The sequence below is a fragment of the Arachis hypogaea genome, chromosome 11 (assembly GCF_003086295.3).
Source record: "Arachis hypogaea cultivar Tifrunner chromosome 11, arahy.Tifrunner.gnm2.J5K5, whole genome shotgun sequence".
Lineage (NCBI taxonomy): Eukaryota > Viridiplantae > Streptophyta > Magnoliopsida > Fabales > Fabaceae > Arachis > Arachis hypogaea.
In genome coordinates this window covers 5,834,824-5,842,680 of record NC_092046.1, presented here as the reverse complement: position 1 = coordinate 5,842,680, position 7,857 = coordinate 5,834,824, and positions in this window count along the sequence as shown.

Sequence of the window (7,857 nt, the reverse complement as noted above, 5' to 3'; positions counted from 1 at the left end):
CTATAGAATTGTTGAGTTGAATTTTATATGCTGACAATTTTATTATCTAATATCAACTTCAACACCAATAGACCTTTCTATACTTAAAAAAAAATTGACGAATTTGATTTATGTTTTTATTTTTTGCTTTATTTTTAGTATTTTTTATTTTTTATTTTTTACTTTATTTTTAGTAATTTTTATTTTTAATTTTTTATAATATATAAAAAATTACAAAAAAAATACTGAAAATAAAAATACAAATCAAATACATCTTTAATCAATTAACCCAATTCTTAGCTGGCTATTATTTGATGATAGTAAGGACGACTAGAAGGAACTGAATTATTTAGGGTTTATTTGCAAGGAAGCAATTAGACTTTGGCGGATCATATTTTATTTTTCAACAATTTTCTTTCTTTTTTTTTTCTTTAATTTGTTCCAAAATTAGTTCACATAATAAGATCCTTGTCTGGCTGGATTTGCACGCTCGCACATGATGAGTGATGAGTTGTAGGTTCACACAAAACTCAACACTCAAACTCAAAGACTTGTAACTCAAATGAGGACTGAAACTTGAAACCCCAAATCACATTGGCTGACTTTTTCCCAAAGCATCATTTGCAAAAAAAGAATCTTTCCATTTTAGGAAAAATTATTTGGTGGTAGCTGGTGTGCCAACGCCAATTATATTCATCATTATTTTATTTTATTTTTAAATATTCAAAGTTTGTTTTCTTTCCCCCTTTTTCTTTTTTCTATTCAAGCGTCGTATGTGTTTTTATTTATTTGTTCTCATATGAAGATGGAGTCACTTTCTCTTTCAACACCTGCCCCATCCCCACAGTGCCACCAAAGGACACCATAACAATAATTGAAGAAAACTTCAATTGTCGTTCTTAAAAAATGTTAAAATAATATTTTCCTTACCTCTATTTATAAAATATATATTTTCTTTTTTTATAACTTAAAAAAAATTCTTAATTTATTTAAAATTTTGTGTTAACTAACATTAATTTTGTCTATTTTTCAAAAAAAAAATATATATTTTATAAAATATTCTTTAACAAAAATTTTATTTTTTTGGTTAATTTTTTTACTAAAATATTTTTTAATAAATTTTTTATTAATTAAATTATATTTTTTCAAAATGTTTTTTAAAAATTCTTTTAATAATTAAATTTTTTTTAAAGATATTCTTTAATACTTGTTTTGTAAAAATGTGAAGGAATGAGATGTTAATTTTCTAAATTTGGGATTTATTTATCTTAATTTATTTTTAAATTTTAATAAAGTTGTTAATAATTTTTAATAATTATATGAAATAAATTATTTATTAATATTAATTATCGTACATATTAACAGTTGTAAGACTTTTTTAATTGAATGTTAAAATAATATATATTGACATCAAAAAATTAATAGTAAGGTACAAAAATAATCGTTAACGAAAATTTTAGTAAAATTATAATTTAATAAATAAAAAATATTGAAGGGTATCTTAAGAAAAAATAATTTAATTAAAAAATTTTTAAAATAATATTTCAATAAAAATACAATTTAATTAGTAAAAAAATAATTTGGTAAAGGATATTTTAGTAAATAAAATGTAATCACAAAAAAATAAAATTTTCGCTAAAGAGTATTTTTGTAAAAACTAATTTATTTTTTCTTAAAAAATGGATAAAATTAGCGTTAGTTAACACAATTTAAAATGGATTAAAGAGTAGATTTTTTAAAAGTCATAAGGGAGGGGAGTGTATATTTTACAAATAGAGGAGAGGAGAATATTATTTTAGCATCTCTTAGAGGAGGTGAGTAGAATTTTCTCTAATAATAATAATATATTATATGACTAGGAAATATTATTTTTTAATATTTAATTAATAATAATTTATATTCATATTTACAAAAAATTTATACACAAAAATACATATAATTTACATTTATATTTATCAAAATTTATACACATAAATCAATATAGTTTGTATTCATATTTTTCAGAATTTGCACATATAAATTAATAAAATTTATTTGTTAAAGATAATTTAATATTTATATTAGTAAAATATGAAAAAAATAACTAAAAATGACTGGTCTAAAGAGTTTTTTAATAATAATAATAATAATAATAATAATAATAATAATAATGCATTGCTAAAACCAAAATAAAAATCATGCCACTTAATACTTACATTATTTTATATTTTTTATATATAATTATATATGGTGTGTGGGCTATAATAATTCAAAGTACTTGTTTAGGAATGTCTTTATTTTATTAGTATACTTTATAATTAATTGTTTCTGGTAGTGGTGGCTTGGCATTTTCTCTTAAATATATATTAATCATTGTTGTTTTGTTTTCATTCTTTCCATATTAGCATATAGCAGATATGACTCAATAATAAGTGTACTACTGGATTTAACTTTTAAAAATGCTAGAGGCGGTATTTTTAGTAACAAATAAAGAATTACTTCATAGTGGTTTAAATTTAAGATAAATATAACAAAAGGTTAATCTCCTAAAATTCTTATAAATTTTATATGTGCTTTAATTTTATACAAATATTCAGTTATATGTTAATGTATTATACTGGTTAAAATTAAATATTTGATTTAATGATATATTATTTCAAAATATATAATATAAACACAAAAATTTAACTAAATAGTAGTACAATATAATCAAAATCATTATATATAAAATTAAACAAAATATTAAAAAATGTTTAATATAATATTCAGATGGGTTAGTTTTTTAGTTGTCCACGGTATTCCTCGACCCGACAGGCCAAGGACTGATTTGTCGCTGGCCAATGAATTGCTGCATGCACAACGCAGAATTCGAACTCCCGACACTTGTTTAAGCGGACAAGTGAGCTGACCACTCGACCAACTCAAGTTAGTTTCAGATGGGTTAATTTATGTATTTAAATTTAAATCGTTTACACTTTGGAAGAATAAAATGAACAGACGAAAACAAAATGAGCGTGACAATGCTATTTGGCACCAAAGAATATTTAATGATGTTATATTGGGGTTTTGTGTTTGATCTTGGCAACACCATTATTTGTTCCATGCTGTTAACAACAAGCACTATTCAAATAAGGGAATATTAAAAATTTAAAGGACAAATAATTTTTTGTTCACTTTATTTTGTTCCCCCAAGAAGTTAATGCATGCACTCTGATCTACTGAGTACAAAACAATGAGAAAATGTTAAAAAAGAAAAAATCATGGTCAAAAAATAAAGAATTCTCTTCTCAATATAAAACTAGTAATTAATAACTAATAATCTTGCATCTCTATGAAGAACAGAAATCTAGAATATTAGCATGTAGATAACACGTGAGAATAATTACTCGTACAGAAGTACTTGACAATAACTAAGAAGCTTATGATAATTAATTAATCTTAAATTACTTAGTGTATTAGATTAATTAGACTCGTGCTCATTATAATGATTGTGGCGCTATCAGTTTAGTTAGTTGTTTAATGACTTTAGTTAGTGCGTGTTGGTAGCAGTTTAATTCCGTAAACCGGAAAAATAAATAAATAATTCCCTTATATAAAATTTCGTTCTTAGCCAGGTCATAATAATAAGAAATTACTATTGTTGGGTGAGCCATACGTAACGTAAGAACTCAAATAATGGGACAAAATGTAGAACAATACTTGTAATAATTGCAATCAATTGATGATGCAAATATTCATAAATTTACCTATATTTTAACGAAATTTTGCAAAAAAAAAAATTTAATTTACCTATTTTAGAAACGATTTTGTTATAATCTAAATATTTTTATTAACTAAGTCCAATTAAATTGATTTAAACCCACCAAAAATCACTTACATTATGTGTACGTAAATTACGTATTTCTTCTTTTTATTCTTTTTTTTTTCTCTTCACGCATTTTCTTCTCGTCGTCATTCTTTTTTTGCTATTGTTGTTGTGTTTTTATTTTATTTCTTTTCTTCCTTTTCTTTCGTTGTTGCAATATTTTTTATTTGATTTTTTTTAGAAAGTAAAATAAGAAGAAGATAAAAAAGATGACGATGGTGTGATGAAGATCAAAGAAGATGAAGAGGAAGAGTTTTAAATTATTCATAATATATTGAAAAATAGCATCGAAATTTTTTAATTTTGACATTAAAATTTTTTAACTGTCGTACAAATTTTTTGTTAAGATGGTAAAATAAGAATGATTATGAGAATGTAAAACAAGAATAGAAGATGCAGAAGAAAAAAAAGATGATAAAAAAGAGAAAAGTAAGAGTTTTGAATTGTATAAAATTTATCAAAAAAATAATATTAAAATTTTTTAATCAGTAACATAAAAAATTTCTTACTTTTACACCAAATTTTTTAATCATAACACATAAAATCTCTTAATCAATTGAAAGTTGTCAGAAACAAAAACGTTAAAATACTACTTATTAACAAAACGTTAATATATATTAAGGATATAATAATTTAAAATTATTTTATTTAATAGATTTAATTGTTCTGTTAGTTTTTATAATTTTATCAAATTTTTAATTAGGTTCTTATAATTTTTTTCTTTTCACTTAGATCCATATACTGTTTTTACTTTATAATTAAATCATTTTCATGTGAAAAATATTAATAGAATATTTTTTTTCAAAATACATGTGGTCAAAACTAGATTTTTAATTATGAATACCTTCAATTTGTAAAAAAATATTCAATTAACTCTAATATTTTTTACACTAAGAAGAGTCTAATTATAAAATTAAAAGCAATATAAAATTTCAATTAAAAAAAAAAGTATAGAGACCTAAATTATAAATTGGATAAAACTATAGAAATCAATAAAATAATTAAATCTATTTAATATAATATCTATAATTTTATATATATAATATTTATAATTTTATATTTATTACATTTAAAATTATTCAATTATTTTAACAGTAATTAAATAATAAAATAAAAATCCTTTAAACTATTTTAAATTGAATTTTTATTGTGCCTCCAACAATTTTTTTTTTAACAAAATCCATGTGAGTGTTTGACCTCTTTTCATCATTAATTAGTATGCTATATATATATGTATGTACATGTATTCGTTAATAAAAATTCTGCATAAAAAACTGAAAAAAGAATCTAAAAAAAAAAAAGAAATGTGGTATATACAAGTGTAGTAGGAAGAGTAAATATGTATGTATCTATATTATTATTTTTCTTTTCTAGTTGTTATGGATATAATATTATTCACATGAAAATTACATTAATTTTAATTATTTATACAAAATTCATCAATGATCCAAATATATATATATTCATTGATTCTTCATTATAGACTAAGGTAGATACATAAACTAATTAGGTTGGTCAAAGAAGCTTGATGGTAGAGCAAGTTGCATGGAAGAGTTGATGAGTGATATAAAATTAAAAAAAAAAAAAGTTATAAAAATGAGAGAGAAGAAGCAATAATTGGAGAGAGGAAATAAAAGAAGAGAATTGCGAGATGGATGTGCAGTGGCTGAGCATAGTGGCACACTAATGAAGCCATTGAATAGGGACACATCCACATACTCACATAATTCGAGGAACAACCCCATTCCAAGAACCTACTTCTTATTATTAAAAAAATCATCTTGCATACATGTGACTTTTTCTTCTTTAAAAAAAATAACAAATAAAAACGACATGTTCATTATTAATAGTATGTTTAGGACAATCAATTTGGGTTGGTCGAGTCTCGAGTGACCAATTTACTCGTCCACTTAAGTAAGTATTGGGGTTCGAATTCCGTCTTGTGTATGCAGTAACTCATATATTTAAGATATAATTAACATGTGTAAATTAGCTATTAGAGGTAACATAGCTGCATTTTGTGATTAAAAAGGCTCAGTTTAATCTTGAATGTATACACTTTTATTTAGATTTTGTGTTTTTAAGACAGTAATAGGTTTCCGATGTCAGAATTTTATAATATGAAAAATGATTAAGAATCTTAATTTATTCTCTTAATTATCTTTTTAATTTTTAAATAAAAAATTTTAAATTTTTTTTTTGTTTTCAAAATAAATTAGGATTCCAAATTATCGTTCTTATAATATATACTGATATTTTAAGCAAGTACTCTACTAAATGGTTAATCGGTTTTAAAATAATTATATGAAAAATATATATTAAAAAATTTAAAAATACTATTTGTACACTAAAATCAGTCACTAAAATTAGTTACTAATATATTTGTGTATAAATATATGTGTGATTTAATTTATTTTCAATATGTATTTGTATTTCAACATATATTTTATACTGATGGCAGACTTTGGTGGCTAATTTTGGTGTACATATAGTATAATCATAAAAAATTAATTAAATGAATTGTGTTCATGGTTAAAATTTTATGATGAATAAAAAAATAATTTAAAATAAATATATATAATTAACAACTATTAATTATAACAAATAAATGTCAATAAGTTATAACTCAAATGACATAATCTCCTCATACTCACTTAAGCGGTTGCGGCGGGTTCGAGTCTCCTTATATTTGATTAAAAAAAATTATAACAAATAAATAAAAATGCTATTGATGAAAAAGACAATTCATGTCATTTTAAAATAAAAAATAGAAGATTATTTTAAAATATCAATTCGAAAGAAAATTGAAAAAAAAAAAGTTTAAAACGAACCAAAGACTACTACCCAAACAGAAAATTAATAAGGTTTTGTATTTATTGTTTTAAAGACTTGACTTATATTTTTGTTATCTATCTGCCGACAATGGACACTTTCTGCAATAAACCAAACTACGTAAAATCAAGTATTCATCATTCAAAGGGTAAATAATAATGCCAACTAATAAAAGCAAATCACTACACATACAGTATATATATATATTCTCTATTTATTTAAGCATCTAAGATTGGGAGTTATTAATTAATTAAAAAAAATTATTTTTTATTGTGTTTAGTAAACTTTTAATAATAAAAATAAAAATATTTTTTAAAAGATATAATTTATATATTTTTAAGAGATTTTTTTACTTAAAAAAATATTTTTAACATAATAAATAAATAAATAATATTTTTATATTTTTGTACTAAAATATAATTGTTAAATAAAAAATATTTTTATATAAGATATTCAAATATAAAATTATTTTTATTTTTTAAAATATTTTTAAAAAAATTACTTAAAAATAGAAATTAAAGTCACCCAAAAAACAAGCGTTATTAAATATACAACAAGTGTTTGTTTTTTCCACCTAAAGAAAGTTTTAATAAAAAGTAAATTAAATATAATTTTTTATGAATTGAATATATTGAAAAATAAACTTTTAATTTTATTATTTTAACCAATATTTTTATGACACTGTTTAACAAAATCTTTGACAATTATTACTAATAACACTGTTTAACCAATGTTTTCACGGCGGTGCTCCTCCACGGTGAGTGGTTGGAACTTGGAAACAATGAAATAAAAAAAGAAATAATGTACTATCAACTTACAAACTTATATTAAATAATTAAATTTCATAAATATAATCGTATATAGTATTACTATTATCTCATAACGATACATATGAAGAATTGTTACGTTTGTTTATGAAGCATATATATTGCGCTCTCGATTGGTAAAATTTGTTGGAGAGGTGTTAGTAATTTTATATAAAACACAAATATATTACTTTGTATGTTGGAAATAAAAGAACTATGGATTTGTATTTGTAATTTTAAAAAATTAGCGATACTTTTTAAAATATCTAAAGAAATATTTTTTAAAATTGATCTGTGTTTTTTGAAATTTAATAAAAATAATATAAATTTATATATTAATTAATATTTAAATTTATTCTTAATTAAATTATTAATATCAAATTTTAATTCACAATT